At 40.9% G+C, this 27,380-nt stretch overlaps 1 protein-coding gene and 1 pseudogene across 10 annotated transcripts in view; one reads left to right on the top strand and one right to left on the bottom strand.

The window, feature by feature from the left end:
• Window positions 1-27,380, top strand: part of LINGO2 (leucine rich repeat and Ig domain containing 2) — a 1,190,714-nt gene that overhangs the window by 1,104,225 nt on the left and 59,109 nt on the right. The window lies entirely within an intron of this gene.
• LOC115838991 (protein disulfide-isomerase A3-like) overlaps window positions 1-27,380 on the bottom strand; it is a 53,215-nt pseudogene that overhangs the window by 15,160 nt on the left and 10,675 nt on the right.

Below are 27,380 nucleotides of genomic sequence, written 5' to 3'. Positions count from 1 at the left end.
ATATTTGTAATTCTAACCTCATGAGATTGTGGTAACACTGTAAATGAGTTCATTCATGTAAAGAACTCAGAGTAGCTGGCACTTAACAAAATAACTGCCCCCCCATACACAAAAGAAAGTAGAAGTTGTCCTGGTTACCAAAGGGGAAAGGGGGGGCGGAGGGATAAATTAGGAGGGTGGGATTAGCATACATACACTACTATATATAAAATAGATAACCAACAAGGACTTACTGTTTAGCACAGGGAACTCTACTCAATATTTTGTAATAACCTATAAGGGAAGAGAATCTGAAAAAGAATATATATGTGTCCATATATATATGTGTGTGTGAGTGTGTGTCTGAATCACTTTGCTGTATACCCGAAACTAACACAACATTGTAAATCAACTATTCTTCAATAAAAAGTAAAAGTTTTAAAAGAAGCTGTACGGCAAATATTGCATGAAAAGTTGGTAGACTTGAAGGTGGCCCTATTCGGTGATTCATATTTGAGTTCCTGGGTTCTGATATATCCATTCACTCATTCCGTGGTGATTCATTGAGCCCCTGCCATGACAGTTATGACATTATGCCAGCAATCATGGCACAAAGATGAATAAGACACAGTTGTTGACCCTAAAGAGTCCCCAGATTACAGAGGGAAAGAGCATATAACAAACAAAATGTAGCAAGAAAGTGCAAGAATTTTTTTTAAGCCTATAAGGTACAAAGCTCATGCAAAACAAGGACCAGGTAATATTGTCCAGGAGCTCTAGGAAGACTTCCTAAATGAGATGAAAGATTAGTTGAGTTGTTGAAGGGTGAACAGGCACCCACTAGGCAAATGATTGGAAGAAATCAATTGCAGGCAAAGTAAATAGCGTACACAGTTATCATATAGCAAGCAATTTAGTCTTACTGGAATATAGAGTTTGAGTCAAGAAATGGGAAGAGATGGAGCTAGACCAGTGGGTGGGAGCCATGAAGACCCGTCAGCCCTGTTAAGATAGATCTAAGTCAGAGAAGGCTGCCGTTTATTACACATCTAGTGTGTATGTAAGTAGGGCCCCAACTCAAAGTTGCCTCCATACCCTGAGAAGACTGCAGTTGTGACCAGGCAGTTATTTAGTTATATCCACACTCATCATTCTCCTGCATTAGCACCATTTGAATGGAGTGCTTGAGTTTGGAACCTTGGAAATAGGAATTCCTCTAGAATAAGCAGAGCAGCAGCATGAACGAATTACACACAGATATATCAAGATGTGTGCAGAGGCCCTGACAGAACTATTTGCAATAAGCATTACACCTTTCCCATTTAAACACCAATTCCTCATTTGTAGAGATGAATACTTTTCTAACTTCTGGATCCAAGTTTTCATTAGAACCTCTTGTCCGGACTAAGCTAGTCATCACTTCCTCTTTCTAGAAATATTCTGCTTTCTCACCCTTCTCCTGAATTTTTTTAAACTAAGTTGCTAAGGAGCCTTTCCCTTAACTTGTCTTCCATCTTACTCACGTGCCTATTTGCATTTTTCCATTCATGCTATTTCAGTACAGTGCTGAAAGGGAACCACTTCCCTCCATCTAATTAAGTACTTAGGAGGCATCTTGGTTTAGGTTAGGTTGCACCAATCTTTGGGTTAACGTATTCTCACTTCACTTGTCTTTCTTCGTAGCTTTCCCAAAGCAGCACTTTTTCTTTGGACACTTTTCTAATGAAAACCATTTTTTGCCAAAAGATTTTTACCTTCATCGATTACAAACTCTGCCCCCAGCCGTAGGTCTACTAGAGCTAGATTGATAACTTCAGTCTTTGTGGTTTTCCTGACAACCACAGTTTGGCTAACCAGGAGCCCCTATAAAGAACCTGGCTACCAGGCTAAAGCTACTTCTACCCGGGATGTCACATGTGTCCAGCCTGTTCTAATGATTCCTCTTCTTTCCCATGACCTGGGACACTTCTGTACCCTTTTGCTTTCCTAAAAAGAAATAACTAATTAGTTAATTGCTGGTAAGAAGATTGTCTGCCTCAGAACAGCATGTCATTTCTACATGGTCTTTGTCTGTTTTCCCTTTCAAAAACTTCCCTTTTTGCCTACAAAACAAGACAGTCTTGTTTAATACGTGATGCTTTGGCTTCTCTTATAATTGTTTCCTCCCCAATAGAAAATCCCTTTGGGGCTCATTTAAATTCTTTAACTCTTTCCTGACATTCAGCAGAGAGACTTCCTAAGAAAGCACTTTACTAAATAAGTAAACTATATTCCTATCTTTGGCATTGTTCCAACAATAATTTTCAACATTGAAGGACAGATATTGAATGACCACATTGGATCAAATACCTGATGAGTCAGTATTAGTATTGTATATGCACGTGTTGTGTAGTTTTGCTGTTTCCATTCCATTTAAATAATAAGGAATTCAAAGCAAGAGGATATATAAAAGCCAATAATGATAAACTTTTACATTCATGTAGACCCTCCTAACTCTTAACAAATACATTTTCAATATACATACCCCTACTGTGGTGTCAGCTCTGTACATTGGAAAGATTGATGTCACTTCAATTTTTATGTCCTAACACAGTCTTAGAATTTTACTAATAATGTTGCCCCTGAAATACATGGAATTATTCAGGGGAAAGTCAATACGATACGTAAAGTAAATGCTTCAACTGAAGACAGACCTGTATAACATTCATTAATTATGTGAATGGGTAATGTATAATAGCATGTGTGGTTAATTATCAAATTATGTTGAGTTTAACAGAAATTCTACTAGTTCATAGTTGCTAACACTGGATTCTATAATATACTGTAGCATACCAGAAACACTCTGACAGTTGTCAGAGGAAGTCCTATTAACTGTGAAAGGCCTTCATAAATGAGACACTGCCCTTGAAATTATTGAATTGTTTTGAGAAAAGCATTTATAGCCACAGTGAGAACACAGGTTCTGAATTCAAAGTAATATTTAAAATACGCCCTATAAGAAAATTTATGGCTTTATCCACTTTGCCTATACAAGTCCCTCTGAAGCATAAATCATAAAACAGAGAAAAAAACACGTATCAGCTGAGTAGCAGAGTGCTGACAAGAACTAGGAAAATAAAAGCAACTTCAGGCCATTTATACCCAAAGACCCCGAGGGTTGAATTTCCCGGAGGGCAGGTGCTGTAAGTTAATATGTAATTGTTGCTTCTTGAGAAAATATTTGAATATCCAAACAGGCACTGGAGTTGCGTGGATATAGTTAGCTCTGTGGTTTGCAATATCTGTGGAACGGGAAGGGACTCCAGGGCTTACAGCTAGCCACAGTCACCCTGCACCCTTAATCTGCAGCTCATCCACCTGAAATGGTAGTTTGGTTCTGCTTTTAAAGACTGGAGCCAAAACAAGTCAGAGGGGGAAAAAATGAGTTCTGAAGAAGAGAAGATAGCAATTACTAGCTTAAATATTGTTTTTGAACTCATATGAGAAAAATGTCAGGTCACTGGCTATCCTCCCTGAGAACTTGTTCCAGGAGATAAATCCTTGGTCTCCAAGCCAAGGAGATGGGATGAACTCTCTGTTTGTTCTATGGCCAAGAGATGCTGTCATTGTTTTCTAGGCTGATTCGCAAAGCCCTGTCCTTTGAGTATGACACATAAGGGTACTTGAGTTCATTGTGAGTTGCTAAAATTCTAGGCTTCTGGAATACAAAGTAAGGCCAGGCTGAGCTTTGCTAACAAGGATCTCTGTAAACCCTCCAACGAACTGCCTGGAATATATACGTTTCAGAAAATTGACAGAAAATGCTCCCTAGCAAGAGAGCTAAATGGAATGGGCTGCTGGGGAAACATTCTAAGTAGGAACAGGATCCCAAAGCAGAATTTCCAAAGGAAAGAAAATGAATAATCAGCCTTCTCCCTTTCACAGCTGCCCCTCTCCCTATTCAACAACCGGCAAAGGAGCCGTGTGGTTACAAAATGCACACCCGGGAGTGGAGTAGCAGCTGGTGTGCAGGCAGCTGAACGCCCCGGCAAGCCCTGGCCCCAGGAAACAAACATCTCCCAGGTTTAAGGTAGAGCAACAGGGGAAATGAAGCTGATTCACTTGGGAAGAGCCTGCTAAACGATGGGGAGGGCCCAAGACCTCCAGAGCCAATGAGGCCTCGCCAAGGCATCTCGTAGAAGGAAGACCTTCAGACGTTCCTAAAAAGGAACTGCGCCTTTTTAGAGAAACTGATACTTAAAGTTGTGTTTACAAGAATAGAATCCATAAGTGCCCAGGGGAAAGTGATGAGCGGGGTGGGGCTTGGGGGGAGAGAGGGAAGGGAGTGTGAAATCTTCATGTGCTAAACAAACGTCCTTCAAGGAGACGAAACACACGACTTGGGCCAAATGCACACCAAGCTCTGACTGACTGAACTCAGCGAAGTCTTCTGCCCTCTTCCTAATAGATTTAGCAGATGATCCTGGTTATTTCTTAACACTTCTTCATATTTCACAGAGGAAACAAGCTCATTCAGAACGGTATTAATCTTAGGTGGAATAGAAACACTTGAAAATTTTTCATGTCATTGTTGGGATTTTGCCAATATGAAAGGAATTCATTCTCAAACTATAAAAAACTAGGAGAAAAAAATCAGTCCATGATTGTTACTCAATCAGGTCCGGCTGCTCTCCACTCAAAAAATCAATACGAGAGAGAGAGACAAATGTTGGTAGAAGAGAAAGGTGCCTTTAATCAGAATACTAGCAATTTGTGGAGATGGTGAACTCAGTGTCCCCCAAAAACCACTTCTGAAGATTCTGCTGGGCCATGAAAGTTTTAAAGGGAAGAAAGGAAGTAATCTCAGTTAATCATTGAGATGCGGGGGTGTCAGACTTGTCACCCTCCCCCCACTGCGGGCAGCCTCATCGACTCATTGTGACCATCCTCTAGATGTTACCGTGTTCATACAGTTTGGCCACACAGTTTTTTCGTGAGATTACTGAAAGGGAAGCTAGGGAAGAGATCTGGTCATCATTTCTACTTCTTTGATCTATGGGGAAAAAATGACAGGTTAGGCAAGGTATTGTATGATTAAAAGATCTGAAAGGCGTGCTTGGGCTGGAGATAAGTAGAGCATGTGGGTCCTCAGTTTAACAGTTAGTTACAACATAACTTTGCTAAAGTGACAAGAAAAGGGGCTTCCTGCTGAGGGCAGTTTCCTGCAAAGAGCTGCTTACATGATGAAATTCCTTAATTGATATCTTGATGTATTTACTTTCTGGGAGCCTTTTAAAATTATAACATGGCAACTTACACCCCTACTGCTATGCTTCTGCCTACCATTAACAGAAGCATGGCAGAGCAGGGAGCCAGTGCAGATGGCAAGAGCAAGAGCCTTGGATGACTCCTAATACAAGATCCTTTGCCTAAAATTGCCAGTGTCTCCAAAACTCTTCAATGAGCATTTTGTTTAAAGAATGAATAAATAGCTATTTAGTGTAACACACTGGGCTGGGCCCAGTGGACATGTACAAAGGGAGTACATGTATCTATCTTCACATACACAACTGAGGTCACATAAGTAACTAAAGGGATTAAGGAAGCAAATGCCGAAGGGGACAGGCTTTGTGTTATCGGTTGCAGTAGTCCTGGCTTCTGTCGATGCCATGTTTTCTAGTTTTCAAGCACATTGCTCATCTCAGTGGAGAGCTGCAGGAATTTCGTTTGGACAAATAATCAGAGAAAGGATGAGGATAGCAAGAGTGCTCTCTCCTGAAACGTTCAGGCTCAAATCTCTTTCTTACACAAGAGAAGGTGAAGCTTGATGAAAGGCTTCATTTTAAAATTGTACCCTTTTTTTTTTTTGCTGCACGCTGTTCCCCTCATGTCACTGACACTGAAGACTAGATGACTTAACCAACGTAGAACGTTCAGATGGCAGTGTTTGTTCGTCATGACGTTGTAGGAGCGTGTTTCTGGCAGGATCTCCCTATGTCAGTGTATATTCAGTAGTGAGTTACAGGTTCTTTTCCCTGGATTCCAGGTCTGTCACCCACTAGTTCTGTGGCCTTGGGTGGGCTGCTTGACCACTCTGGGTCTCATCATCTTCACCTGTAAAAGAGGTTAAGAAACTCCATTCTGCCTGCCTTGGTGAGCTACTCTAAGACCCAGTGAGGACTTCCCTGGTGGCGCTGTGGTTAAGAATCTGCCTGCCAGTGCAGGGGACACAGGTTCAATCCCTGGTCCGGGAAGATCCCACATGCTGCGGAGCAACTGAGCTCGTCCACTACAACTACTGAGCCTGTGCTCTAGAGCCCACGCGCCACAACTACTGAAACCCACGTGCCTAGAGCCCACGCTCCGCAACAAGGGAAGCCACCGCGATGAGAAGCCCGCGCACCGCAATGAAGAGTAGCCCCCGTTCACCACAACTAGAGAAAGCCCGTACGCGGCAACGAAGACCCAATGCAGCCAAAAATAAATAAATAAATATATTAAGGGAAAAAAAGACCCAATGAGAGTGCCTGAAGGCACTGAGAGATGGAAGATATTTCTGTGACCTGCCCCTGAGTTATAACGGGATCCACACACACAGAGTCGAGTGCCTAGAATCATGAGGTGTGAGCACTTAGTTATGTGAATCACACTGAATTGTCAACAGGGTAGGAGCTTCCTCTCCTTCCCTGGTGGGAGCCTTTCTATGATCAGCATTCCTGCCGCCCAGGAGGCTGAAGTGGGCCTGGGCAGAGAGAGTGAGGGAAGTGTGTGGACTTTTGTAATACAAATAAAACAACAAATGCCTCCTCAGACAGAGCAGCAAGAGGAAACAGCCTGCACCTGGCCCTGGGTTTTTATCATGTTGTTGATGTTGGTTTTTCCCCCCCAAAATTGGATTAGGCCCTGTGTGGAATTGTGAATGCCTGTACACCTACTTCATGACAGGACGGCAGAGCAATCTGTTTTCAAAGGCCAAGAGCTGGTTGGTTTGTTTTTTTTTTTTCACCCTCAGCTCTGCAGTTTTTCTCTCTCTTCATTCCAGTGAGGCTTTTTTTTTCCCCATCATTTTGAGTCAGCAGCCTGCCAGTAACAAAGGTACCCAGCTGTTCTCTGAGTTCTAATTTCAAAACTATAATTAGATATCATCTCACACCAGTCAGAATGCCCATCATCAAAAAATCTAGAAACAATAAATGCTGGAGAGGGTGTGGAGAAAAGGGAACACTCTTGCACTGTTGGTGGGAATGTGAATTGGTACAGCCACTATGGAGAACAGTATGGAGGTTCCTTAAAAAACTACAAATAGAACTACCATATGACCCAGCAATCCCACTACTGGGCATATACCCTGAGAAAACCATAATGCAAAAAGAGTCATGTACCACAATGTTCATTGCAGCTCTATTTACAATAGCCCGGAGATGGAAACAACCTAAGTGCCCATCATCGGATGAATGGATAAAGAAGATGTGGCACATATATACAATGGAATATTACTCAGCCATAAAAAGAAACGAAATTAATTTCCAAACAACTTTTAGTAGGTACTGCCTGCCTTCCCAGCTGTGGGCTGCCTCAGTAACACACCAGATTAAAGGTATTTTAAGGAGAGTTCTGAGGATTATGGTGAAGTGTGGTTTTGCCCAATAGTTTTAAGAATAGAATCGCTAATATCTCCCTGTAGTCATTTGTTTTCCTTTGATAGGTGAGTGTGTGTTCTGGACAATTTACTGCAATGCAGACCTGAAGGGGAACTGGCAGGGTTCTCCCAGATGTACCACAGCAGCCCAGGACAAGCAGTAATCATAGCTGACGCCCGTGAGCAGGTCATAATTATCTTAACTAATCCCACCCCAACAAGAACGCTGTGTAGCAGATGTCTCATTGTCCCCATTGTATAGATGAGGAAATGGAGCTTTTGGGAGGTTAAGTAACTAAGGTCACACAGGAAGCACATAGCAGACCCCAGGTTCCAACGCAGGCAATCTGACTCCGTCAGAAGCCATCTACTTCTACTGAAGTGGGTAGAACACAGACTGACTGCTCAACTCGTGCATAACAAAGTAAAACATGATGGGATGATCCCTTTTTCTTTAGTGAGTGTCTCCAAAACCTAACACAAGGCCACCACTGATGTTTTCAGTATATCAGAGAAATCACACCTCTATAGGATCTCAGTCTCTAGGAAGAGTTATTGCTTTTTCCATTTTAAAGACTCATTGATTAGCCAAGAAGAAGCTTGAATATGGGGAGAACTTGACGCAACACTATAAAGCTTCATTAAACTAGACTCCATTCATTACTATCATAGAATCAAACATCAGAATCAAAAAAGTTGGAAGTGACTGTATGATTTAAGTCCTTGTGTTCAAAAAGAAACCTTTCTCTCTCCCCCTCCTCCACTCTCTCAAGTGCCCCATGGCCCTGGGAAGTTCAGCAGCTTGTCAAAAATGCACAAGTAAATTCAGGATTCAGAATTTCTGCATATCAGGACAGGAGTGTGGGCTGAACTCAGGCTTCGTACTGACTAGAAGGTAATGTTTGCTAAGCAAATTAATCAGGTAAACACACTTGCAATGGAATATTTAAGCTAGTCAAGAGAATAAATTGCTTCCAAGCAATTGGAATAAATTGCTTCCATTGTATTCACATGCAAATGATTGATATACTAATTTTAAGTCACTCTTATCTTTTCATTAAAGGCTGCTCCCTTGAGGACCTCTGTTAGGTACAACTTTATTAAGTAAACATTCCTGAATATATCTATCTTAGGAAAACAAACTGTCTTAATTCAGATTTTTCATTGGTTCAGATAGACATCTGGCCCTCCTACCCCCAAACCCAGATTAAATATTTCACCCGGAAGTAATTATTGAGTGCCTCCTGTGTGTCAGGCCCCGTGTTAGGCCCTGGAAATCCAAAGGCGGATAAGACATGATTCCTATTTAGAAAAGGTCCATATAAGTTGAATTTTCTTCTTCTCAAGACGTCACAACTTTTCCATTCATGAACGCTTAAGACCACATGGGCAGCCCTGGGGTGTGGGGAGAGGATTAAAGAGTCACCAGATGATACCTAATTTCCTCTGAACAACGTGATTCCAGATTCATCTGTACTGTGTGGACCAAATAGGTGTGTCAACTGCCATGTGTTAGTATTATTACACGTGAAGAAATTGAATTTTAATTCCACCATTGGTATTGCAATGTAACAAATTAGAAAGGCCCAGTAGAAGGGAGGGCCTGATTTTGAAAGACAACAGTGTCTCTTCTAGTCAATATCTTTGGGGACTGAGGGATCCTGTGACAGAGGCTTTTAAGCACCAAACTTAGTGTTATGGTATCCATTCTGAATTGGAATCTTTTTCAGTGGATAAAGTATACTTGCCTACACTGTTGAGCAGCATATGTTGATGACTTCTATCCTTTTGGTTGTTCAGCCCCAAAGTCAATCTTGGGTCCTTTCTTCTTCTCCCACTGCCTATCAAGTCTCCCTCATTATATATTCAGAATCTGACCACTTCTTACCTTCACCTCCATCTGCTGGTACAAGCCACGTCATCTTTCATCAGCATTATTCCAGTAGCCTTCTAAAGTTTCTGCCCTTGCCTCCTTAGAATCTCTTGTGATCCTTTGAACTTGTAAGACGTCAAACCCTGCAGTGATTTTGCAGCTATGTCCAGGTCACGTGGCCTACGGAGACCTTCATGATTTGGCTCATCTCGCTGACTGTCTCCCCCTGTGCCCTCTCTTGTTCTCGCTGCCCCCTGCTGTTTCTCAAACAGGCCAGGATTGCCTCTATTGTGGGGCCTTTGCATCTTCTGTTCCTTCTGTCAGAAATAGTCTTCCTCCAGATATCACCCCCTGCCTCACTCCCATCAAGTCTTTGCTCAAAGATTTTTTTTTTTAAACCTGTCCATTGAGGGGCTGTTGTTTTAAATATAAATTTATTTTATTTATTTATTTTTGGCTGCGTTGGGTCTTTGTTGCTGCGCGCGGGCTTTCTCTAGTTGCAGCGAGTGGGGGCTACTCTTCACTGAAGCGCACAGGCTTCTCATCGCAGTGGCTTCTCTTGTTGCAGAGCACGTGCTCTAGAGCGCAGGCTCAGTAGTTGTGGCACACGGGCCTAGTTGCTCTGTGGCATCGTCCCGGACCAGGGCTCGAACCTGTGTCCCTTGCATTGGCAGGCGGATTCTTAACCACTGTGCCACCAGGGAAGCCCCTCAAAGATCATTTCACATGAGGCTCTCCTTAGCCTCCCATTTACAACTGCTGCCTCGCCACCTGGCACCCCCTTTCCTCCTTCCCTGATTTTTTCCATGGTACTTTTCACTGACAGACTATCTACGCATCTTAATTATTTTGATTTCTCCACACTCACGCAACGTAATGTAAGCAAAACAAGGACAGGGATTTTTCTCTTTTGTTCACTGCAGTATTCCCAGCCACTAGAAGAGCGCCTAGCACATCGTAGGGACTTATTAGCTGCCTATGTAAGTAATTAACCTATGAATGAGGGACATCACTACCAACCCTTAGTTGAGGCGCTACCTGCACCTCAAGATATATATCAGAGTCTCTGCAGGTGCGAAGGAAGCATGTATAGTGTGCAAACAAAGGAATGCTGTGGTCCACTGCTTTGATTTGTTTCCACATTTGTAAAAGAAGGACATGAATTTATAATGTTTTGGAAATAGTAACTAAATAACTTCACAGTGTCATTTTGAATCCGTGTCTGTGTTTCACAAGTTGTCTGTTTCCATCACTAATGGACGAGTCCCTGTCACTTTCTGTTCTTACCAGCACCACCTTCTCAAGCTACATTCTGGCCTGTTGTTTATAATGTATGGTAGGGTCAGAACGTGTTAGAGTTGTGCCTCAAATACTACTAATTAGCTTCAGAGAAAAGCCTGTGTGTGACTCACTCCCTCAGGCTGAAGTGACGGCACGTTCCCGCAGGGTCACTGTGATCCCAGGACCCTGCACACTTACCATCTGCTGTTAGATACTTAATGCACATTGGCTACTCGATGCTTTCTTTATTTTGTGTTTCCGATCCAGTTTGCCTGTTTGTGATTGCCAGATATCTAGCTCATGAATCAGAGAAGTTTCTCTGGGCCCTTGTGTTTTTTCATCTTGCATGCAGTAGTAAGCTTTTTATATTTCTCAGGAGTTTTGTAAGACTTTTTCTAAATTAGTTCCTTAAATAACAGTGAGTCTGTTAGTTCAGGGTGTGATACTTACTAGTCAATACGTAAATATCGTCTATGAATTAAAAGTCCACATTATTTGTTAGAAGGAAATTAACATAAAAGTACATAAATAAGCACTTTCTCTCTCAGGATCTCAGAAGTGGCCTCACGCAAAGAAGGCCGTTTTCTCATGTCCCAACTTGTGTTGAACATGAGTCATTCGTGGCCAAGGTCACACCTACCGCTATTACTACCTCCCCATAATTTTTGGCCTTACCGGCAACTTCAGTGACAGTCAGTTATGGCCTGAAGTGTAAGGAAGATTTTAACAGGTCAGAACACCTTCTCCTGAGAGATCAGGTTTCTGCTCTCTGGTGGCCTTGCATCATCCTCTCTGATTTCTGGGATTCCAAATTCATTTTCTTATGCTTATCACTGGAAATTTGTACTTTGCTTCAGTAGGAACCTTGCTGCTTCTCTAGAGACTATGGGATTATTGTGCCTTTAAGCTTTGCTCTCTGGCTTACAACCTTGATCCAACTAACAGGAAATGCTCTCCAAGTCCCATAATTGCACATTAATAATTAATACTAATAAATACAATTTTTTTATTCTACTTGCCAGAAACTAAGATCTTCCCACACGTTATTATATTTAATCTTCACAGCACCCCATGGAAGTTACCTTTAATCTCTAAAATAGCTAACAATTCCCATCAGCCAGTGATGAAATTAATGCAGAACCTATAGAGCCATGCATATGTGGGTATGTGTCTGTGTGTGTGTTGGGGTGCGGGGGGGACTTTATTTAGACAACAGGCGGAAAAAAGTTTTCATTTTAAGTAGGAAAATAACCAGAGAAGTTTTTAAAGAAACAATAATCAGGGTTTCCCTGGTGGCGCAGTGGTTGAGAGTCTGCCTGCCGATGCAGGGGACGCGGGTTCGTGCCCCGGTCTGGGAAGATCCCACATGCCGCGGAGCGGCTGGGCCCGTGAGCCATGGCCGCTGAGCCTGCGCGTCCGGAGCCTGTGCTCCACAACAGGAGAGGCCACAACAGTGAGAGGCCCGCGTACCGCAAAAAAAAAAAAAAGAAACAATAATCAAAATAACAATCTACTACCTGTTTCCTAATTATTATAAGATTTGACTGTGCCTTTAAAATTTATTTTTTATTCTTGTTTATCTCAGGTCACTTTTCCTATCTCCTAACACCATCTCCTTCATCTTATTTTTGACTCTTCTTTGTATTACAAATGTGGTTCCTTTCATAGCCCCTCCTTGTGCTGGCACTCTGAGCGCTAAATTTCTCTACCTGCATCTCAATTTCGAAGCGGCTTAACCATTTCTCCTCCCACACAGATCAGCAAGCCTTGCATCTTCTCTCTCCTCTCTGTCTTTTGAATAGCTCTGAGGAGTACCCTGTCTGCTTTTAATTTACACCTTAGTGATTCTCAATGTGTCAGCCACGGATCAAAGGCAGCAGAACAGTTGGGATGCTTGTTAAAATTCAGATTCCTGGATCCCAGTCTCAAGAAATGATGATTTGGTGGGTCTGACCTTGCAATCTTGCAAGAGTCTGGTGATAGTAATACACAATACAATTTGAAAATCACTACTCTAGATAAAAATTGTTTTACCACTTGATTCTTAAACTGGCCTTGTTTTTCAGACATTTTTAAATCATCAAACAAAATAAGAAATAGGTGTCTTCATAGGAAGACAGACACAATGCTGGAGTTCTCTACATAGAGGGCCTTTTATATACTCACTCTCATCTAGGCCTGCCAGTCCTATTTCTGAAAGCTTTTGTGAGCCTTCCTAGTAAGCATCTGCTAAGCACTTGTCTGTGCAGCATTTGATGGTTACCTTGGGGCCTGATGTAACTCCCCAGGGTCACATAGCTCAGAAAATGGTGGAACGTGGTTTGTCTGACTCCATCTGCCTCTCACCTTATTCACTGTTTACCATTCATGCTTGATTCCCTAGTATCTGTCTTAGCCCCCTGCACATAATAAATTTTGTGTGTGAGTGATTATGTGTAGCTCAATAAACGGGCACAGATATATTCTTGGTAGTCTACGTAATTTTAGGCATCATTTGGGCTACTCCTCTGTTCAATATAGCATGGTAGGTCAGATCATGAGCTTCTACAACCGGATTCCTTGATTTGAATCCTTGAGTCACCACTTGTAAGACCTTGGTTACATTACTTCTCTGTGCCTCGATTTTCTCATCTGTAAAATGGGGATGCTCGTTGCAAGGATTAAATAAACTGATATGTACAAAGTGATTAGAAAAAATCTGGCTTAGAGTAACCCAAGTTAAGTGCTTTCTAGGATTATTGTTTTTGTACAGAAGGGAAAATCTAATGTTCAGCGACCTCTCTGTTCAGTAATATTTTATGATGCAACAAATACGGGTCAAGTTTATGTCAGTTAAACAAGACTAGCACGATACTTGCTTCTATGCAGCTGATAGCCTGTCAGGAAAGATGGGCGATTAGGTAAATGCAATAAGCTATGGGGAGTCTCATGCTGAATTGGGGCAGGAGGGCAGGAAGTTCGGGTTGTGAAAAACCTTGACTGCTGATATATCCATCAATATTTTAGATAAAGGCAGGGCATGGTCATGATGGTCTCTGAAGCACTTAAAACTGGCAATAAAGTCAATGAGGGGTTCATAGGGCAGGCAGCGGGGGCCAAGGAAATGATTAGAATGTGGTTATAATAGTCCAAAGGTAAGGTTAAAAGGTTCCCATCTAGAAGGGGAGGAACGGGGATACCGCAAAGGAAGAAGCAAAAGGATTAACTGACTAGGAAGAAAATATCAGGGACTGCTTAAGGACCTCCAGCTGGGTAGTTGCATCGATGGATGCAGAATGCACATCTCCTCACTTGGGACCCCCATGGTAAGAGCACATTTGTGGAAGGGCTTCCCAATATTGTGTGGTTCTCAAAGTGCTGTTCCAGGACCATCTGGGAACCCATTAGAAATGCAGAGTCTTGGGTCTCACCCCCATGAATCAGAACTCCTGTGCTTTAACCTGCTGCTCGGGTGATCCTGGTGCCCCCCAAATTTGAGAACTATTGCCCTTATTCATTTCTTTATATAGCAACTATTTATCAAGGGCTGATTATGCCCTAGGAGACTACATCTGTGAATCAGGGTCCAGGTGTCCTTAAGGAGCGTACAGTCTAGTGGAAGGACACAAACACCAAAAATTTCAAACAATCGAACAATTACAGGAGCAAAAGTGTGCGTGGGCACATTTAACAGAAGGACTTAAACTTTCCAGAGTAAATAGGAAATTTTTCCTTAGGATGAATTTTACGGTGAGAGCAAGAGTTTTTCAGGTGAAAGTATGCAGTTGTGGACAAGTAAAAGAAGGCCCGAGTAGCTAGAGCATAGTTAGGAAGGGCAAGAGGAGGCTTGCTGTGGATGGGACATGAGCAGAAACCTGAACACGTAGGCCTGTTGGCCTTGGGACAAAGCCATGTGAAATGGAAAGCCCAGGGAAGGGTCTGGGGGAGAAGAGGAGCTTGTTGAGATTTGCACTTTTAAAAGACCACTTTGGCTCTGCTGGTGTAGATTATACTTAATGCCGCTGTAATCTTCACAGGTATAAATTCAGCCATCCTTAGCGGTGCTCCCGAAACCCATAGGAGCCTCTAGTTTGTCCAGCCCTCTGCCTTCTGGGTGGTAAGCCCAGCCCTGATGCTTCCTTTCAAATCTGTGTGTTTTCCGACCCTAAAATTCTCCTGGCTAGCTCAAAAGCAGCTGTTAAGTTTGAGTTTTCAACTGGCCTCCAACCATGAAACTACCAAGAGTTTCATTTTAATTTTCCTTTCATGCCCTTTCACACCTTGACTCCTTTTGAAAAAAACCAACTATTGATACTGATAATAAACTCATTTTATGCTTTGGAAGGAATGAAAATGCTCAGCTGAATTCACCATTAAATACACTCCTCTCATGATGGAGTCTACATTTAAGTCAGGCTCCTATTAGCTGAGAAAAGAGTGTCCACTGAGGTATGACATGTTTATTGTAACTAGTTCCTGCAAGCACTGCCAAAAGAAAGACAGTGTTTTCAATGGCTAAAAGCCACAATGCACAGGACATGAATTATGTATGCCTGTCTCTTTATAACAAATCAGCATAAATTATCCCATAGGGCAGACTGCAGGAATTGGGGGCCCCTAAAAGAAATATTTTGTCTTGGTCTTCTCAGTATCAGAAACCTTGGGATGGGAAAGTAGTGACTGAATGAGATTCCAAATCACAGTCTTACGATGTCTGAGGGGGAAAAGGGTAGGAATGAGCGGTGACCTGCATTTGCGAGCATCATCTGTCAAGGGACCAGTAATCAACATGTCATTATTATTCTCATCAGCCTAAAGCATGAGAGTAAATTGAGTGAAAAAAAAAATCTTCACATTATGTGAAATGATTACTGCCTTGGAGCCATAAAAAACAATGATCCTGCCCTAGCGCTAGGCAGCAAAACAAATGAGGGTTGCCCACTGCTGGTGCAGGGCCAGAATCATTACTAGGTTCTATACCACCAACCCCTCCCGTCTTGTAAGGGCCTGATTTAATCATTAGGGCTGGGAAAATGCTGCTCAAACCCCCCTGTTAGATGCAACCTTTGGCTCCACACTGGGGACGTTGGCTGCCTTGCACAAGTCCTCTCTGTTCCACCCAAGTTTACATTCACCACTTGGCTTCCCAGAACCATGAGGGAGTCCATTAAGGGGCTATGATTGTAGAACACGGGGACACACTTGTTGCTTTCAATTGTTGTTAGTCAACCAGACTCCAGGCAGGCAAGAGGCAGCAGGAGGCACAATAAAGATGAAGAAATTGTCAGGCGAGGCTCTGACCTTCCCAGAGAGTGAGGCTGGAAATTAGTGAAGGATCTGCAAGGACTCTGTGCTGGTGGTCCAGTTCTATCAAGTCCTCATCAGGTTGGAGAAATTCTAAGGGTAGGTCTGAATGTACCCCACAAACTAGGCTGGGAAGAGCCACTGGACAGTTTTGTAGGATGGCTATCATTGACAGGTTCCCGCTTGGATCTCCCTTTTTCCAATCTGCAAAGCAGGGTCAGCTGTCAGCCCACAGGGCACCTCTGCGCAAGTTAAATGCCATCCCTGCTTGCCTCCTAGGCTGGGTGCCCTTGTGTAGAGCACACATCTCACAACTGTAGGCAGCAGCCCTTAAAACACTTCAATGTTTAAAACCATACAGTTTTGCTCAAAGGTATTACTAGTTATATGTAATTATAAAAGGGGGCCACTTCTGGTTTCCATTCAAACAGCTTGGCAATGGTTATTTCTGTTATAACTAGAAAAATCTGAATGAACTCAAAATCAATGACTTTCCTTGGACCTGTCAGAGAATTAAGGATGCCGGGCAAACTGCCATGCTGAAACCTAAGGAGACAAATTGTCTATTTTGGGCTGTTACAGCAAAATAGCATAGACTGAAAGACTTAAATAACAAATATTTACTTCTCACAATTCTGGAGGCTGGAAAGTCTAAGATCAAGGTGCTGGCAGATTTGGTGTCTGGTGAAGGCCCACTTTCTGGTTTGCAGATGGCCACCTTCTTGCTGTATCCTCATATGGTGGAGAGAGAACACTCCAGTCTCTTCCTCTTCTTCCAAGGACATCAATTCCATCATAGAAGCTTCAACTTCATGACTGAATCTAACCCTAATTACCTCCCAAAGGCCCACTCTTAATGCCATCTCATGGGGGGTTAGGGTTTCCACGTGTAAATTTTAGGAGGACACAAATATTCAGTCCGTGACACTGGTGAATCCAAAGAGTCATAGCTGAGACTTGCTTACATGGGACAGAAGCTTCTAGAGCCATAAACTGATAGGGAAACTTAAATGATAATTCTGATGAATTGCTAGGGCCATGGGGTAGACTAGCTGCAGAGTGAGAAATTCCTGAGGGTCACAGTCTTAGGGGCACCTCCATACTTTTGTCGGTTTCACCTCCAGAAACCTTACCAGGTTCTCATAGTGAAGAGAGGCAAGGAAGATTTCCTCTTGGCTCTGGCAGGGCAGAGGAGGACCAACCACTGTGAAATATGCCCAGAGCGGTCTCTGTAACAAATACCAACACTTAAGAGAAGACTTTACCGGAGCCTTATCCCTCCAGGGGAAAAGGACATTTCTCTGACTCTGGCACCCTCTGGCTTTCCTGTTTCACCGGATAGGTAGGGAAGCTAAGAAACACACGTGAAGGTCTTGGCCAAGAAACACAGGCTCACTAAAAGACTGAGATATATTTGTAAGACTGTGGAGCATTTCTCCTCCACATACCTTACTACCACACTGACAGTGCTACAGCATAATTTCAGTGGATTACAGCTGAAATAACTGCAGGGCATAGGCTCCGTTTAAGTAGGAGGCAAAAAGGGGGAGGAGGTATGTAGATGTTAATCCCAAACTCCTAATTTATCCCTTTCCCCGTTGGTAACCATAAATTTGTTTTTGAAGTCTGTGCGTCTGTTTCTGTTTTGTAAAGAAGTTCATTTGTATCATTTTTTTAGATTTCACATAGAAGCAGAACTCCTAGCCAGATAAAAATTAAACTTATGGGTAAAAGTTTATTTATCTTAGTTCCTATTACCTGATAAATCATGTCCATCTTTCAACAAAAGATTAAAGGCATACTAAAACTCTAGAAAACACACAGTCTTGAAGAAACAAAGCAAACGTCAGAATCAGACTCAGATATGATAAAGATTTTGGAATTAGACAGGAAATTTAAAATAACTATGCTGAAGGCTCTAACGCAAAATGTAGAAAACATGCAAAAATAAGTAATGTAATCAGAGAAATCAAAACTCTGAGAATCAAAAGAAAATACCGTAAAGCAAAAATAGAAATGAAGAATGCCTTTGATGGGCTTGTTAGTAGACTAGACACAGCCGAAGAAATAATCAAGTTGAAGACTTGAAGTTCATAGTAATGTAATTTTTTTACAAAATTTTTATTATTTTTGTATTCTTAGAGAAAAATAGTTTATGGAAGAAAAATTTGAAAGTATAGACAAGCAAAAAGAATACATTAGGAATCTCATAACTCTACCACTTCATGAGAAACCCTGTTAAATTTTTATGTATCTGACTGCTTTGTCATGTGGTATTTCTTTGGTGTTCAGATTGAATGTCTGATTATATTATTTATCATTTATAATATTTTTTGTCATTACCTTCAGTTTGTTTAATAGGTGAGTTTTGTATTTTCCTGAAGAGAGTAACATGAAGGACCAGATCAAGGTTCTAGTTTTCCTCTGTTTCTTCCCATAGTTCTTTACCCAGTGCTCCCTAGCTATAGTGAGCTTTTAGTTTGCTAATCCATTGCTAGATAATGGGGAAAATAATTCCCCTGGGTTTCATAAGTTGGAAACTGGTATTTCTCAATAGAAGAGCTTCTACCTCTGATTGGAAACGTCATGTTTGTCAGATACACATCATGTTCTTCTTTCTGTTCCCAGGTAACACATCTAAGAATTAAACCCTTTTTTCAGAGCACCAGAGTAGCCTAGGGGATAAGAGTGTTTGCATCTCACGTTGTACCTCAGATAGTCTGGTGTAAATATTGCTCAGTGGTGGGAACTTCATCAGAAATCTTGTGGGTAATGCCAGGCCGCTTCTCACAGTGCCACCTAAGCCCCTACCATTGGTTCTACCGCCAGGTTTTAATATAATTTTAGGTCCCATTTGGAACCTAAAGCAAATACCCTGAGATGATTATTCATAGATATTAGCCAGAGTGCTGAGGAAAAAGGAAATTGGAATGAAGAACTGTAGATCAGCAGTCACAAAATTAAGTTCAAATGTTACTTCTCCAAGGAAGCCTTCTTGGAACTTCAGAAAAGATACCTTCCCCTAAAATATCCCTGATGCATCTTTTTGGGGGTCCCTTTTATTTTTCTGTGAAATAGTTAATACAGTTTCTACTTAAATGCTTGCGTGATCATTTGGCTTCTTCTATTGCTAAGTCAGATTCCAATTCACTCACCACTGAATCCCAAACACTCAGTTTGTGCTGCGTAGTTGTATCCAACATATATTTGTTAAGTGAACAAATCAATGAATGAAAACTAAGAGCTCAAGATTTCTTCACGTCTCATCTCTCATCCTAGCATTAGGCTAAGGTAAGTTGGGATCATCATCTAAGTGATGGCTCCTCCTGAGTGTAGAAAAGGGACAAAGATAGCTCCAGTTTTATAATTATTGCCGTGAAATGGCATATTATTTGTGAAAATGCATAATCTGACTTACTCTGTTTATTAAAAGCAGAACTGCTCTGTTCTGTATCTCTGCCCTCTCACGGAAGTGATGTCTGGTTCTTTCAAAAACCTCTTTTCCTAATATATTTAGGGCTTTGAAAATTGCCAACATCACAGGTAATATTTATTGACATAAAATTTCCAGACAATCGTAAACACTTAGAATTTTAAAGATAGAGGGAAGAGTAGTGGTCCACTCTTTTTATTTAAACATCAGACCTCAAATTTCTCTCTTCATTGATTTGCTGTTTGTGGACTTGGTGGTAAAGATTTTGATTTAGTTTAACATTTTCAATTCGTTATTGCCTCACTATGTGCTTGTCCTACGCACTTTTATTATTAAAATTTTTAACAATTCTCCACTAAAAAATTGTGGACTCAACGTCTACACATAGTTCTATGAGTAATTAACACATACGACAAATACAACCACCATCGCAGACAGATGGTATCTCATGGGGATTCTTCAAAGTCAGACTTTCTCAACACATATAATAACCATGTGATCCAACAATCCAATTTCTAGGAATTTATTCTAGAGAAATGAAAACTTATGTTCACATAAAAACTAGTACATGAATGTTTGTAGCAGCATCATTCATAATCATCAGGAACTTAAAACAATAAAATATTACCATAAACTAAATGTTACCTTTGTTATATTCTATTTCTTTTCTATCCCAGCATAAAACTATTCACTAGAATATTAGCTAGAAGTGGCTTATCATTTCTCATTCTGCCAGCATTTGCTAATAGTAGGATGGTTAGGAGTGCCACTAAATTGATCTAATTCAAGGCACTCGAGTGCAGTTAGAGAATATTCTGATATTCTTCTGTCCTCTACTCTGGGTGCCTGTACATGTATGAAGGGGCCTAATGGATCAGTGGTGGGAATTATCAAAGCACTAAGTGGCACTTATAACAAGAGACTCTTATGCAATTATAATTAAAAACCATCCGTCATTGGAATTTTTGTCACTTCTTTCCCATTTCATGAGTGTTCTTTATTTTCTTCTAGCTCAGTAGGCTAATTCTAAAGAATAACTTAATTTTCCAAATGCTCAAGGACACCAACTGTGTTCATGTGTTTTTAAGAATGATTTAATAAAGCCTTTAAATTAACTTGCTATAATTTCTGGGTGGTAACCGCATCCTACACAGCAGTGTGCGTGCTAGAAATGATGATTGACATGTGAGCTTGCGAGATGTGAAGGCACACGACCTTCACTGCAGAAATTGCAGGGCAGAATACCAGAGCATGTACCTCTTCACCTTAGCAATGTAACTAGTTTCAGTTCTTCCTAGGAATTGAAGAAAGAATTGAAAAGAAAATAAGGGCAATGAATGCACCATTCTTTAGCTAGAAATATCCTTACATTTAAAAGACTAGTTAAAACCCTGTCATGGACCAATTTGCAGTGCTAAGAGGAGGAAGGTAATAAATAATTTTTCACTTACTGATGTCAAGTAAAAATCTGAGTTTCTCAAAAGAAAAACTATAAATTCCTTCTTTGTGGGAAGCCTCTACTTCCTGTTAGCAAGGTAGAGCCAAGGCTTCCAAATGGGAAGCCAATGTAGACATTAAGACACTAGTGGAAAGCAGTTGTCAGCTTCAGCTCACCCTCTACCCATCTTTTCCACATTCCTCCAGACAGGTGTATTTTATAGTTGCTAAAAATACTGATTAAAGCGTCAAGCTAAATGTTTGGAGGATGGATGGATGGATGGGTGGATAGATGGGTGGATGGATGGATTCCTGAATGAGTGGCTAAAGGAAGGAGTGACCACACTGGTTTAACAACAACAGAGTTTTCTCTGACTATAGCAGATTGGTGCTTCCTTCTCACCCCACTTCTATTATAAATTCCAATCATCAGCAATGTGGGGAGCCCTTCTCCTGACTCAGGCTTAAAAAGTGACTTAGACAGGCAGTCTAGAGGGGTTGGCAAGAGATGAGCTGGGTGACAACAGGGAGGGGCTGTTGCCTTGGAGGGATCCTTTCAAGAGCAAGAGATGAGGCTGAGTCAAGTACGATCACAGGACCAGCATCCCACTGCACTCACTGCCCTTGAATGAACTTTGGTAAAAGCAGTTAGAGAAGGCTTGAAACTAGAAAACCCTGACTTTGACTAACAATCCTTCATGGTTTTTTTTTTTAACCTTGAATGGTAAATTATGAGAAATCTATAACCCTTTTGCTCATACCTAAAAAGCAAGGTAAGCCAGCACTTTTTAAACACTCTGTCCTCTGAGAAGTAGGAAGGGCGTAACATCAACAAGAGGCCAACTCCTACCCACCTTCACACCCTCCACATGAATGAACTCACACGTATGTGAACTTACACATGTTGCCTTATTGCTCTCCTGCCCCGACCACTACCCAAAAGACAGAGAAGGAAAGGTGCTTTATTTTGCACTCTAATAATAGGAGTCCTATTGCTTTAGTGAGGTTCTGACTAAACTCACATGGGAAAAAAGGGTAATGAGGTTGTATTGACACAAGCCTGGTTTAAATGAAAATAATCACCAAGTTCCACTGGGTCCTAGAAGAAGAAATACATTTCATAATGCTCTAATCATATGAGTGACAGTGTGACTATCCTTAAGAGGCATGGGGTTGCCAGGTAAGACCCACAGTCCCCTGGACATGCAGGGCAGTTGTTGGTACACACAGGCTGCCTTGGATCCAAGTTCCTGCTCTGTCTGTCTTTTTGGCTCTCTGCCCCAGGAGGCTCCCTCCTCATCAAGCCACTTCTCTCTTTGGGAATAAGATCAGAAATGCTTAGCCTGAGGCTGCCTCATAGTTTGTGACTATAGGTAGAGTATTTCATCTCTCCAGCAAGATGACAATGCACAGACCTCAGCAATCCCTTTGGTCATGAAGCTTCTAACCCACATAAGAATATGTGGAATAAGATTACATCACTTCTAAGGCAAAAGAATGGAAAAATGACCCATATAACCTCACCCATTTGTCTGACCTTCTACTGTTAAATCTCTAGGCATGAGTGTGTGTGCAGCAAACATAAGTCAAGATTTGGGGCAGTAGAGAGGGACTTACAGCACAGAAGTGCAAACAACTTCTTCTTAAAAAGCTTTTCAGCTATGTATCCATGTTTCCAAGTCAGGGATTCTTATTCTTTTTCTTGGACCCACACCCCACCATTCTCCAAAATTCCTACTATTCTCCGACGCAGAACAATGCGCACAATATTTGATTCCTTTGCTCGAAATATTCATGCCTTTAGGGCCACATCTTCTGCTCCCAAAGGACTTATACGAGAATTTTCCTAAACAAACATATTTCCCTCCATCAGAAGAATTCTGGTGCCAGCAGCTGACTTTTTTTTTTTTTCATGCCACAAACGTCCGGCCTTTGTTCCTCACTGCTAATCTGAAAATGTATTTGACCCGATTCTTGACTTTTGACTTTATTCCTTACTCTCTTGTATCCCTCCCTACTCACACCTCCATTCCACAGACCAGTTCCACAGACGGATTTAACATCCCTGATCTTTACCCAGTTTTTCCTGGAAGCATGGGTCACACCTGCTGAGCACTAGAGCCCTATGGTAGTAGATGGTAGACATGGTTGAGGTTGGAAGGCGTCCTTGAGCACACGCAGAACGCTTTTAAACTGTGTTCTGTGGAACACAATGGAGCCCACTGGCTTCTTGACCACTTGAGGTTGTAGGGGCCAACTCAGGAATAAAACCTGCATGAGTGGGATCTAGAACCTTCGTCCCCATTTGAACCAGAGAAACTGGGCTTTTAACTCTGCTTTCTACGCTGAGTTTCCATGTAAGATTTTACTCAGAAAAAAAAGTTTTTGCTGAGTTGCTAACTCAATGTTCTCACAACTCAGACAAATGACCTCCCTACAAGTCAGTTATACTTAACTTTTTCTTTAATTAGCACAACTTGATGGCCAAAATTTGTTGAATACACATATACATAAGTATACAACTCTTGTTCTACAACTCAGTGGTTTTTAGAATATTCATAGAGCTATACAGTCATCACCACAATCAATATTAAAACATATTTATCACCCCAAAGAGAAACCCTGTACTCTTTGGCTATCATCCTCCTATTCCCCCCATGCCTTAGCTCCTTTCAGCCACAAATTCACTTTCTGCCACTGGTAGACATTTTATATAGATGGAATCATGCAATATGTGATCTTTTGTGATTCATTTATATCACATATACAAGGTTTATCCATGTTGTAACATAGAACAGTATTTCATCTCCTTTTACTGCCCCCAAATAATCTTTTATATAGATATATTACATTTTATTTATTCATTCATCAGTTGATGGGCATTTGGGTTTCTACTTTTCTACATTTGGCTACCTTGAATAATGGTACTACGAATATTCACATACAGGTTTTTGTGTGGATATATATTTTCTCTTGAGTGTATACCTAGGAATGGGATTTCTGAGGCATATGGTAAATCTGTGTTACCACAGTAACTCTTTGAGGAACTGCTAAATGAACTGTTTTCCAAAGAATCTGCACTATTTCATATTCCCACCAATTATGTATGTGGGCTCCTATGTCTACACATCATTGCCAACTTTTATTGTCTGTCTTTTTTAATTATAGCCATCCTACTGGGTGTGAAGTGGTATTTTGTTGTGTATTTTTGTTTTTTCAGTACGCGGGCCTCTCAGTGTTGTGGCCTCTCCCGTTGCGGAGCACAGGCTCTGGACGCGCAGGCTCAGCGGCCATGGCTCACGGACCCAGCCGCTCCGCGGCATGTGGGATCTTCCTGGACCAGGGCACGAACCCGTGTCCCCTGCATCAGCAGGCGGACTCTCAACCACTGCGCCACCAGAGAAGCCCTTGTTGTGGTTTTGATTTGCCTTTCCTGATGGCTAATGATGTTGAGCATCCTTTCATATACATAGTGGTCATTTTTACATATTCTTGTTGAAGTGTCTATTCAGATTGTTTGCCCATTTTTAATTGGGTTATCTTTTATTAATGAGTTTTGAGAGTTCTCTGTGTAGTCTACATTAAAGTCCCTTATTAGATACATATGATTTACAAATGTTTTCACCCATTCTTTAGGTTGCCTACTCACTTTCTTCATGATATTGTTTGTGGCACAAAAGTTTTTCATTTTGATGGAGTACAATTTATCTTTTATTTTCATCACTTGTGCTTTTTAGTGTTGTATCTAAGGGGCTTTACTTAACCCAGGATGGTTAAGATTTAATCCTATGTTTTCCATTTGAGTTAACTTTTGCATATGGCTACCCAGTTGTGCCAGGATTATTTATTGAAAAAACGATTATTTCACCTTTGTATTGTCTTGGCACCTTATCAAAAAATCAGTAACCATAGCTATAAGGATTTATTTTTGGACTCTCCATTCTATGCCATTGGTCTATATGTCTATCCTTATGTGAGTACCACAATGTTTTGACTGCTGTTACTTTGTAGTACGTTTTTAAATCAGGAAGTGGAAGTCTTCCAACTTTATTCTTCTTTTTCAAGATTGTTTTGGCTACTTGTGCCCCTTGTAATTCCATATGAATTTTAAGATCAACTTTTCCATTTCTGCAAAGCAGGCAACTGGGATTTTGATAGGGATTACACTGAATCTGTAATTCACTTTGGAAAGTACTGTCATCTTAACAATATTAAATCTTCCAATCCATGAATGTAGGGTGTCTTTCCATTTATTTATGTCTGCTAAAACTTCTTTCAACAACGTTTTATAGTTTTGCATTTCTTTTGTTAAATGTATTCCTAAGTACTATATTCTTCTTGATGCTCTTGTAAATGGAATTGTTTTCCTAATTTCATTTCCAGATTTTCACTGCTAATGCATACAAATATAACTAATATAGATAGATACGTAGGTAGGTAGATAAATAGATAGATAGATAGATAGATAGACAGACAGACAGGATATCCTGAATCCTCAATGAACTCATTTATTAGCTCTGATATTTTAAGTGGATTTCCTTGGATTTTCTATATGCAAGATCATATATCTTCAACAAAAAGTTTTACTTCTTTTTCTTGCCTAATTGCCCTGGGTAGAAACTCCAGCACAATTTGAATAGAGATAGTGAGAGTAGAATTATACTTAGCTTTGATGTTTTCTGTGATTTGGGAGGCGTACACTGTGCCCTTCTGGTTATATTTGCGTAAGTTACATTATATATTATACATATTATTTGTCATATATATATAAAATGGAAAGATGTGTATTTTGTAAGAGCAGACAAGTTATGGTTACAGGGCAGATAAATACCAGAATGCTGAGAAATACCATAAGGAAATTAGGTTAAATTTTAGTATTTTCCATCAGTTTGCAACTCAAAATAATAACTTTCAGTTTTTCCCTACTTTGTTCCTTTTCACAGAAAGTCTGCCCACCTTTGCAGACCTCTCTTGAGAGGCGGGTGGGGTAATTTTGCAGACAGATGTATAAGCTGGGAGCAATGTTAAAATATATAATAAAAGACCCTGATTTCAAAGTAAAAATGGTTATTCAGTAAACATGCATTGAGCATCCTCACTGCCCAAGCTCCTTGGAGGATGCTGCATGAACGTTATAAGAGAGAAGGAGTCCAGCTGCTGAGCCTTTTGCACATTAGGCTGCTGGTGAGTGGCCCTGTGATACAATGGAAGGAAGACCAAACCAGGAGCCAGAAAACGTGATCTAAAATCTTGATTTCTTTTGACTTAAGTGTTCTTCTCATCAGTAGAATAGAAATTGGTGTAGCTGTCCATCCAACCATCAGAGAGTTGTTATGAAAATAAAATGTGATAATTTTTATATTTAAGAAGTACTTAGGAAACCATACGTTGCTCTGCAACTCTCAGGTATGGCAGTTTCAGTGGTACAGACTTTGAATAGGTATGAGTTAATTCGTCAGAAGTTAGCTGTAAAAATGATAGAAATCATTTCCTATCGCTTTTTTCCAACATTTTGTTCTATTCATAAGGGCATTTAGTGACTGAGAGAGGGTCCACCAAGGACATTTCATTTTAACTCTCAATAGAGCCATTTTAGGCTCCAGAAATAAAGATAAGTGGGGTTATCTTTTTGGAGAGAAAATAATTAAAAGGACATCTTCACAGTCAGGTTTACCGCTCATTTTTGGACATTGTAATCTCAAGGCTCTGTTTGCTACTAGACAGTTTCTTTGCTTTTGTCATGCATGGCTCTGTCTTTTTGCCTTTCCTGCCTACCTCTTCTACCAATGCAATTGTTTAAATTCTTCTATAAAGCATTTTCTCAGGTTTCAGTTATTATTGTGCATATCATCATTTCCTGGCTTTCAGGACTCGTTGTGATGAAGATAAGACCCGGGAAAAGGGACTCTAGATTTCACATCTTTTTTAGGTTAAGGATTTGGGCTAGATGACCTGCATCTGAGATTTTTTTCTAATATCCCTTCTGTCTATAAGAGTCTGCTATTCTATGTGTTATAAGTGAATTTGTTTGAAAAAGGAGTTCTTGGCTTAGAAAAAATTTAACTGCAAACTAACAGGGTAGTGAAATTCAAGTTTGCTATATGACAGGTCACAAGAGGGCAGGTGTCTTGTCTGTTTGTTCACTTCAGCATCCCCAGCACTTAGTCCAGTGCTTAACACATATCAGGTGTTCAAAAAATAATTGTTGCAATGAGTGAATGTATGAAATGAATGAGACTAGCTCAGTATATGAGGATCATTGGCTCCTAAATTTGTTCAATCCTAAATATTTGTTAAGTTTTGCTGTCAGTTTCAGTGGAAGGCATTTCTGAGACATAGAACCATAGAGGTTGATCGTGATAAACCATTTTAGCATTCTTTGATCTGCTAGTTAGCTTCTGAACTGGCTGATGCCTTGAAATTTTCATTTCAGACAGGATGTCCTTAAGAAAGAACACAAAGTAGGAAGTGTTTCC

Source organism: Globicephala melas, chromosome 6 (genome assembly GCF_963455315.2).
Source record: "Globicephala melas chromosome 6, mGloMel1.2, whole genome shotgun sequence".
NCBI lineage: Eukaryota > Metazoa > Chordata > Mammalia > Artiodactyla > Delphinidae > Globicephala > Globicephala melas.
This window is presented reverse-complemented; position numbering and strand designations above follow the sequence as displayed.